Raw genomic sequence first — 10263 nt, forward strand, 5'->3', positions numbered from 1 at the left:
CTACCGGTTCTGTGGGCGTAGCTTATTTTGTGGTCATGGCTTGATGGTCATGTGACAATTCTTTAGGATTTAGCAGAGGTACTGGTCTACCAGGCTGTACCGATCTACCCATTTATTTTTGCAGGCACCGGTCTACTCATTCATTTTCTTTTAACACTGATCAGCTGTAGGGCAGCCCTTTGAAGTCCAGCAGCAAGAGTTTAAACAGTTTTTTCCCCTCTAGCCGATCAGGTGGGACTCAGGAGGGAGCAATAGATTGGGGGTGGGGCCAAATAAAAGGTAAGAATAACGCAGGGGGCAGGGAGCAAAGGGGCCCACAACTGGTTCAGTGACGTCATATCGTCACCGCTACCGGCTTGGCCGAACCAGGCCAAACCGGGAGGAACCCACCACTGATCTGGACCCCACAGTTCAACTCTGAGCTACAAATATTCTTTAGATTTTCTTATGTGGGCTGCTTATAGGGAACTTAGGCGACTACAAGAGGTTAAACAAAACATACCCCTAAGTGCCTTGGGAAACCATCTTCCTTTGTGTTTTAATACGCAACTAAGTTTTATGAACTATCGTAATACACTCACAACTTGGTCCAATTGATGACTGCTAAATCAAAAAAGAATAGGGCAATTTTTTTAATTAATATTGAGACATTTTTATTTTGGTTATACATGACCATAGAACACAATTTCAATTGCATTAAAAATTTGTTAGTATTTTTATAATATTTGGTCATTTTACTTGGGCAAAATAAATATGTTTTCTTAAGTAAGTAAACATACTGAAAGATGGAGGAGGAAGGAGACCATCAAAGAAGGAATAGCACTTAAAGAGGATCTGGCTGAAGGATCCAATTTCCCTTATACTACTTGGATTACCCTGAATAGGTTGAGAGTTGGAGTGCCTAAGTGTAAAACCAATATGCTGAAGTGGAGGCTCTTAGCAGCTAACAACATGCTGTGTGAATGTGGAAAGATGCAGAGTACAGCCCATCTGCTGGCATGTCAGCTATTATCAGAAACACATCCCAATGATGACTTATTTTTGGCTAACCACAAAGCCAAGAAGGTGGTTTTATTCCAGCAGTTTAAAGTTTGATCTAGGCACAAGAAGAAGGAAAAGGAGGAGGAGGAGGAGGAGGAGATATCAAAAATAATAGATGCAAAAGCTACTTTAGATATTGTGTGTTTTTATTGCATTTATTCAAAATGCAATTCTGCATTTTGTATATATACATAGTGTATATTTGTATAGATGAGTGTAATTTGTTTAAACAATTAAAATAGACTCATGCCAAACCCAACATCTTTTATGATTATCATTATGTGTAGAAGTAACAGTACGTTCATTTACTGCAAGGGGAGGACAACATGTTTCTTCTGCCTTTATTTTATTATATTATTTTATTATTTTTATGTCTTACACAGCTGCCCATATTATAATAAGAATCATGCACAAAACAGTAAAAACAACAGAATTCCCCAAACCATAAAATAAAATAAAAATCAATAAAATATTTTTCTTTTCTGTGATTCCTGAAAGGACTTCCAAGAGTATCTTTAAAAAGTTGAATTTTCGAATATGAGAGACTCCTGAAAATTCTTGTATAAGTCCTAGAATAGGCTTAAAATCTTTATTAATATCCCATCACCAAAAATGAAGAAAATGAAATCCTGGCACCATCATTTTTACCTCATTAGCCTGCCCATTTCAACTTTCATTTCTCCTAACTACTATTGTCTCCTCATTTATAAGGCATTTCTGTCCTTTCCAAAATCTGTTTTAAGTGCCTGAACGGACATGCTGTTTAATATTTGAAACATCTTTTCTGAACTGGCTAAAAACCTACAAGTAGATAACTCTTATTCTTGAAATCCATGCAATTTTTGTAAAGGGAGAATGCAGCCTACCTAAATCTTGTTTGCATATTTTCAAATTCATTCAATCAATCTGTATTTAACTTTCAATGCCCCTGTTGTTTTTTTTAAAAAGAAACATGCTACCTTAGGCACATTTGAACAGAAAGCTAACATTATGAATAAATAATAAGTGGGTCTCATAATTTGGTTGGATATAAAGTGTACAGCGGTATTTTTCCTTGAAGGGGGTAAGGATGACATCACTGCCTTTGAAATAATTGTTTTAGGAAAGCGAAATATTGATAGAAATTTTATCAGTGTCTTTTTTGTTTTGAAAAAATGGTTGAAGAACAATACATATAATAAAACTTCATTTCTAAAGTTTGTACTAAAAATGCTCCCCCAGAACTACTCTGTTGCAATATTTTCAGGATCAGACTCAATAAGATTAGCAAGAGTTAAAGATTTAACTATATATTCTTTTATTTACATTAGGCATTCTATATTCACTGAATATTCACAGATAGAAGCGAGGGAAAGGGTGTAGGTAGCTCCTTATATATACAATGGGTGGAGCTATATGTGGGAGTGGTGAATTATGAATACATTAAGAAGTGAAGAATAAGTTAACCCCTGATACCCTGTCTGTACACTATTTACACATTAGAGAATAAGGCATTTACATCTGACAAATCCCCCTCTAAATGCCGATTCGTTATACAACACCAGTTACATTCAGATTCAGGACAATACAAAACATACAACTTAGAGGTTAAATATTTATGCTGTTTAGAAGGTAAAGGCTTTGTCAATATATCAGCTAATTGTTCTGAAGTGTCGCAATGCACTGCTTTAATAAATCCATCCTGAGATAATTGTCTCACATGTTTAAATTTTATATCTATATGTCTGGACCTTTGTCCAATGGCATCAGATCTAGATATTTCAATGGCTGCTTTATTGTCTTCATGCATAACAAAGGGCAGAGCAGGTTTTTTCCAGACATCTGAAATTAAATCATTAAACCATACAAGGTTATTTGCGGCTTTGGATAAACAAACATATTCCGCTTCTGTCGTTGAAGTAGCTACTAGTTCTTGTTTACCAGTGTACCAGTAAACTGGACAGTCATTTAAGAGAAATACATAACCAGATGTACTTTTTCTGCATGAGGTGTCTCCAGCCCAATCTGCATCTGCATAACACGTAAGCTTTGGTTCTTTAATATCATTAGGCTCTAACATTAAACAAAAGTCTAGTGTACTTTTTAGATATCTTAAAATTCTTTTAACAGCTTCCCAGTGGTACATTGTTGGTTTGCTGACATGCCTAGATAATAAATTGAGTGGTAAAGCGATATCTGGTCTAGTCCAATTAGATATGTAAAGGAGTGAACCTATGATTGATCTATAGAATGTATTGTCCTTGAACTCGGGAGAAGATTCATCAGAATTTCTTAGAAAGTCAGTTAGCATAGGGGTATCACAAGGTTTGGCATTGTTTAAGTTGCATTTATTTAAAAGTTCTATGATCTTATCTCTCTGGGTAAGTTTGAATCCCCTTTTTGTCTTATTAATTTGGACACCAAGGTATTTGTTTACCTTGCCTAAAGATTTCAATGAGAAATGCTCATTTAGTTTAGTTACAAAAGTTTCTCTTCTTTCTTTATGTTTTCCTATGTATAAAATGTCATCCACATAAATCAATACAAATTCAATGTAATCATCACCCCTCTTGACAAAGGAACAATTATCAGCAGTGGTAGCGTTGAAGTCCATGGTCTTAAGTACTTTTACTAAACAATCATACCACCGTTTACCAGATTGTTTTAGCCCGTATAAACTCTTGTTTAACAACCAAGTCTCATTTCTGTTTGTGTATTGACTATGAGGTGCTCTCACGTATATTTCTTTATCTAATTTTGCGTGTAGGTACGCAGTCTGTATGTCATATTGGAATACATCAAGATTGAGTGCTGATGCTACCACTAGAGCTGTTTTGACACTCTCTGTTCTTACAGTGGGGGAATACGTGTCAGTATAGTCCTCCGGATATTTCTGTGCATAACCCTGTGCAACTAATCTAGCTTTGTATAGAGTATTTCCTCCCTCTAAATTCTTAATTTTATATATCCATCTGGTACCAATAATTGTCTTATCTTTAGGTGCAGTTGCAGGTGTAAATACATTTAGTCCTTGTAAACTTTCCATCTCTTTCTTCATTGCTAATTCCCATTTTTCCTTTTCTTCGTGAGGAAGTTTTAACACTTCCTCGTATGTATTGGGTGTTGTTGGTTCACCATTCATGTGCATTACATAATCCTTGTATTTATTTGGCATTTGATTTCTGGTGTTTCTAATGATTTTTTCGGGTTTACTATCGTTATCATGCAAATATCTTGCTTCCTTTTTTGTTAGTGTGTCTGTCTTTATTTTGAGTTGGCTATTTGTCCAAGTTTTGGTTTTGTTTTTATATTTGTTGATATTTTGCTTTTCTATAGTCCCTTTCTCATGAGATTTTGTATCTTCATGTTTATTTGGGAATATCTCATTAAGATGTAATTTAGACCAGTTAGCTTGTTCATGGAACACAGCTGTTCTGGAGACTATAAATTTGTTGTTACTATCAATGAATCTGTATCCTTTAGTGCCAGTCTCATATCCCATAAATCTGAGTCTCCTGGACACATTTTCTCCCTTTCTTCTTAATTGTTTAGGTATGTGTACGTCTGCTGTGACTCCAAATATATGCATGTGTGCTAATTTTGGTTTTCTATTATACATCACTTCATATGGTGTCTTATTTACAATGCTGGACCATGTTCTATTTTGTGTGTAATTTGAATAATGTAAGGCTTCTGACCAGAATTGTTTGCTTAAGCCAGCATCTTCCAATGTGCATCTAATCATGGTTTGTAATGTGGAATTTTTTCTCTCTGCAATCCCGTTTTGGAACGCAGAAAATGGACTAGATGTGTAATGTAACATTCCTTTGTCTTTTAACCATTGTGAGAATTCTTTAGACATGAATTCGCATCCTCTGTCTGTCATAATTTGTTTTATTTTGATGTTATGTTGTGTTTCTATGCGTTTGTAAAATTCTTTAAATTTTTGAAATGTTTCATCTTTGTGTTTTAATGTATAAACAAATCCATAGCGGCTATAATCGTCCACTATTGTCAGGAAGTAACGTTTCCTATAAGTGATTGATGGAGTTAATGGACCAACTAAGTCCATGTATACTAAATCAAAAATTTTGTTAGTTGATCTGGTAGATTTTCTTGGCCTGGGACTAGTTTTTAGTTTTGTAGATTTACATACTGAGCATTCCAGATAATTTTCACAATTTTTTATTTTAACACCTTCTGCGTGTTCAGTCATTTTTTGCACTACAGGAAAACTGGCATGTCCTAACTTCCTATGCAATATGTGAGCACACTCATCATGAATTGGTTTACCTATCTTTGGCTTCTTATCGTTGTGTGCATCTGTGTGATCATGAGATATTTTACATTCATCATTGTCACTGTTGCTAACATTCTCATCATCTATTTCAATACAATCTTCCATATTTGAATCAATGTTATGTAACCATTTTTCTTTTGTTATTAGATAAGGTAGTCCTCCTTTAGTCACCACAGTGCCTACATTTATTTTATTCTTTTCCAAAGTTGCCTTTCCTTTTGAAAAGACAATGTTAATGTCAGAATCTCTGCTTAGTTTTATGGCACTTAATATGTTATGAGGTATTTCAGGTATTAGTAATACCCCCTCTATTTTTCCTAGACCAGGCAAGGTTACATTTCCTCTACCTAATACTTGAACCTTTTCTTGGTTAGCTACCTTAATTACAAATTTATCTTCTGCAAATGAAGACAATATACTTTTGTTATTAGTGGTGTGATTAGTTGCTCCAGAATCAATAAGCCAATTATTGTTCTCACTTTGTTGTGTGTTAGTGTTGTCTTGTTTATTTAATCCATTCAGTGAACCAGACTTTCTATCCTTTGAATTGTCTCTGCCCCCTCTATTCTCTCTGTGATTTGGTGGGCTCCTATATCTATGCCTTTCTATGGAAGGCTGTCTATAATCGTATTTGTTTCTGTATTCTGATCTATATCTTTCTTTTAAGAATTTTGGGCAATCTCTTCTATTGTGTTCCCTGGATCCACAATTATGACATTTAAATGTTCCACTATATTTTTCTTGGAAAGCTACTTTCCTATATGGTTTATGTTCTGTGTGATTGTTAGAACGATTCCTTCTAGAATTATCTTCTGTTATCAATTTGTTAGATAGACTTTCTATGGATAAATACCCTAGATTGATTGTGTCTAAATGTGACATAAAATTGTCCCATGATGGATCAAGTGAGTTGATAATAACACTTTTCATTGTTTGGTCTGAAATCACCTCCCCCCTCAAATGCAGTTCAGCTCTTATTTTGTTCAAAGATATTAAATGTTCACTTATGGAAACCCCTGGTTTTATCCTAGATGAAAAGAAGTCTTTAGATATCCTTGTGGTGGTAGCTACACTGTCACTGTGAAACAAATTAAACATGCATTGAATAATTTCTGAAACAGTCAAATTTGGCTTAATGCTGTGATACATTGCAGGAGACACACTAGATATTATTAAGAAAAAAGCTCTATGGTGTAAACAATCTATTTTTAGTGTCCAAGGTCTTTTTGGGGGACTAGTGATAAAAAACAGTAAGTTTTCCTTCATAAAGACAACCTGGAGCTGTTGATACCATTCTTGTAAATTAATGCCATCAACCCTTAGTTTTGGGAAGTCACTGGGTAAATTTCCGACATTATTGGGTCCATTACTTACAACCTGAGGTAGTCCGTGGTCTCGTAAATGCAGAAAATTGCAAAACGGCGTGGGGATGCTCGCTACGAGTCTGCATGATCTTCTCTCCAGTTCATGTCTTCCCGGATCGTCAGCGTAGTTTCGCGCATGCGCGTTGCTCATTTCTTCTTCGGCGTCGTCGTGGAAGGTTCTCCTCATTGCGGCTTGTTCGCTCTGCTCTTCTTCAGATGAGTCGGTCTCTGGTTCGACTTTGGGGGTTCTGACGACGGTGGCAGTTCTTCCTCTTCTATTGAGAGCATTGGTGCTTGCTTCGGTCTGCGGCGTAGGGCGGTATCGGCAGGGCTCTCTGGGTTCTGGTGTCAGCGCTCTAGTAGTCAGGATGGGAGCGGGCAGGTCTTGAGGCATTGGCTTGCTCGCTCGCTTTTTTGGTATCTTTTTAGTAATTTTCAGTTTTGGCCCAAATGCAGCAAAGAGCGTTTTCATCGCTGATTTTATTTGGTGTTTTGTTGGATCTTCCTCACTTTCTGGTTCTGATTCTTCTGAGGTGTTTGAATCTTCCTTTTCGTTTTCGTTGTCTGATAACATTTTTCGCGCCAGAAATTTTGAATTGAGCTTGCTGATTGGTTCTGCTTCGTTCATCTTGGAGGCCGGTTGAAACCAAGATGGCCGCCATTCAAATTTTCGCGCGGGATCATCGTTTTTCTTCTTTGTAATGATTTTCTCCGCAGTCATATCACTCACTATTTTTGGATCTTTAGGTTTTTCATTGGTGATGTTTTTCTCTCTCGCTGCTCCGCTGTTCTTCAGCATATCTTGGAGGTTCGCGATGAGGCTTTCATCATTCTTCTGGCTTTTTAATAGTTTTAATATCTCTGACCTGAGTTCGTTATTTTCTATTTCGATTTCCTCCTGGTCATCAATTATTTCTTCGTCTTCAGTGGTGTATTCTTCAGATTCTCTCGAAATTGCATTCGTGGATTCGTTGATTATTTCTTGTTCCGTTTCCATTTCTTTGCTGTAGGCCCTGGTGTTGGGCCTATCTTTCTTAGACATTTTAAAGTTTTTTATTGAGTCAATTAACCATCCTCTGCTACCAGTTTGTTGCAATATTTTCAGGATCAGACTCAATAAGATTAGCAAGAGTTAAAGATTTAACTATATATTCTTTTATTTACATTAGGCATTCTATATTCACTGAATATTCACAGATAGAAGCGAGGGAAAGGGTGTAGGTAGCTCCTTATATATACAATGGGTGGAGCTATATGTGGGAGTGGTGAATTATGAATACATTAAGAAGTGAAGAATAAGTTAACCCCTGATACCCTGTCTGTACACTATTTACACATTAGAGAATAAGGCATTTACATCTGACATACTCCCTAATCAGAACTAAGTTGCTTTGGAGCCAAACAATCACAGAGCCCCCAAAATTAGGGGGCGCTAAAATGGGACCATAGGATTGTTGCTAATAAAAATAGTTAAATAAAAAAGAAAGGAAAGTCTTTTTGAATGTTTAGAATAGTGTAAGAATCCTGCCCTCTTGAGAACTGTAATTCTTGGTTAGAGGAATAAAAACTGAACAAATTGCAGGTGTCGAACAAGTTCTGAGCTTTTTGGAATACCCATTTTATGGCCTGACTGCAATCTATCTATCTTTCTTTCTTTCTTTCTTTCTTTCTTTCTTTCTTTCTTTCTTTCTTTCTTTCTTTCCTTTCTTTCTTTCTTTCTTCTTTCTTCTTTCTTTCTTTCTTTCTTTCTTTTTCTTTTTCTTTTTGAAAAGGGAAAGGCAAATAAAAAAATTAAAAATGGCATTGGTTCCTAAGGATCTCTCTCTTAAAAAAGAATAATAGTATGTTTCTAATTACCATCTTTTACACCTGAATCTTATCCTGTTGAATGGCAGAACAATACTGCAAATCAAAAAAGTTTTCAGATTAAGATTCATTTGAAGGAAGGTGCAGGCAAAACCTCTGCTTCATGCACAGTCCTTCTACAAACTGATAGAAGCCAATTAATTGAGGGCACAAGCTCTATCAACAGGGATTCTTGGAATTTCATTTTCATTTCTGTGTCTTAAGGACTTTACTATTAGCAATTAAATACCACCAGCGCCACCTTATGGCTATAAAAATGGTTACCTAATATTCTGCTATTCTTATTTTTCTATGCTTAAGAATGGATCCAAACTTAGTTATACTGAGATTTAATTTCATTAGTTCTCTTGCTTGACTCTTGTCTTTTAGTTATTTATACATTTCAGTTATTTATTTAGTGCAGATTACTTTGCTTTTAATGCATATATGTTTCCAGGGTTCCTCCCTTTGGGTACATAGTCTAATATACTAAATACTAAATGTTACTATTTATATATAGATACTTTTTATATTTTTATATACTTTTTATATTATACAATTTATATATAGATACTACATGTTGCCATTTGTGATGCGACCTAGGATGGTGTGGTGTATGTTAATGCATCTACAATGTGGAAATAAGAAATCATGATAAATTGCTTATAGACCAAGAAACAAATATATTAGGTAAAAACAAACATTTCTAGGATTTAGTAATATGGAAGGTATACCAAGAGTTTGGCCCCGTAGACAATTTTTTGCATGCATTACATTAAATGTTTCAATTGATTGCCATTTTCTTCTAAATACTTCCTTATTTGTTTGATATATAAGCTCTGAATGTTGCTAAACACAGTAAGATTTTCACTGGATCAAGTAATTAATAAAACATATTTTGAATGGGGCCTGATTTTTGCAACACCTTATAAATTTGGAGATTGAAGACAAGTTTCCACATCTAAAAAACTAAAAGGTACTGTATCTTCCATTTTTGTCAACCTCTTCTTCCCTTTCATATTGTCTTCCCTTAATTATGTTCCTTTCTTTTCTTTGACCTCTGGATTTCTTTTTTTGACCACTGCTCCCATCCCTAAAAATCTGTTGCTATTTTTTTTCACCTTATGGAATCCTCCTGGTCTTGCTCTTATTCCAATCCTATCAATCCAGTTATAGCAAAAGCAATCACATTGATTATTTTATTGGCTAGATAATTTAAAGCTGTAAGCATTTCCTTTCTTTTCTGTTAAATAATAGAGGAGGGGGGGGAGCTACTATGATGAGGTAATATTCCAAGCAAAGCTGCAAGTAAAATTTTAAACACAAATTGGGAGTTAAACACAAAATAGATATTGAAATATATTTCTCTGTTCTCTTATTTTCCTCTAATGAAAGTCATACATGATGGAAAAACAGATAGTATCCTATTCATTCAGCAATACAAACTCTAAAACAATTGATAGGTCTATGCCCAAAAAAGGCTTAATAATCTCCCTCCCACCCACCCCCATTCAATTGTACAGGTAGTCCTCAACGTAGGACCACAACTGAGTCCATTTCCATTGCTAAATTAAGTCAATTTTGCTCCATTTTGCAGTTGTTAAGTGAATCGCAGCAGTTTTTAAGTTAGTGACATGGTGGTTAAATGAATCTGGCTTTCCCATTGACTTTGCTTGTCGGAAGATTTCAAAAGGTGATCACATTGATCACTCCGGGACACTGAAGCTGTCATAA

At 35.4% G+C, this 10263-nt stretch overlaps 1 long non-coding RNA gene across 1 annotated transcript; it reads right to left on the minus strand.

Moving 5' to 3' along the window:
• Positions 1-1169: 1169 nt before the first annotated feature.
• LOC148113526 (uncharacterized) lies at positions 1170-8383 on the minus strand. Its single transcript, XR_015734532.1, has 2 exons — positions 8049-8383; positions 1170-2264 (listed from the first exon to the last, which is right to left on the minus strand). It is a non-coding gene; the product is annotated as an uncharacterized LOC148113526 (long non-coding RNA).
• Positions 8384-10263: the final 1880 nt, after the last annotated feature.

This window comes from Pantherophis guttatus, chromosome 5, assembly GCF_059756535.1.
Source record: "Pantherophis guttatus breed Tessera chromosome 5, ASM5975653v1, whole genome shotgun sequence".
NCBI lineage: Eukaryota > Metazoa > Chordata > Lepidosauria > Squamata > Colubridae > Pantherophis > Pantherophis guttatus.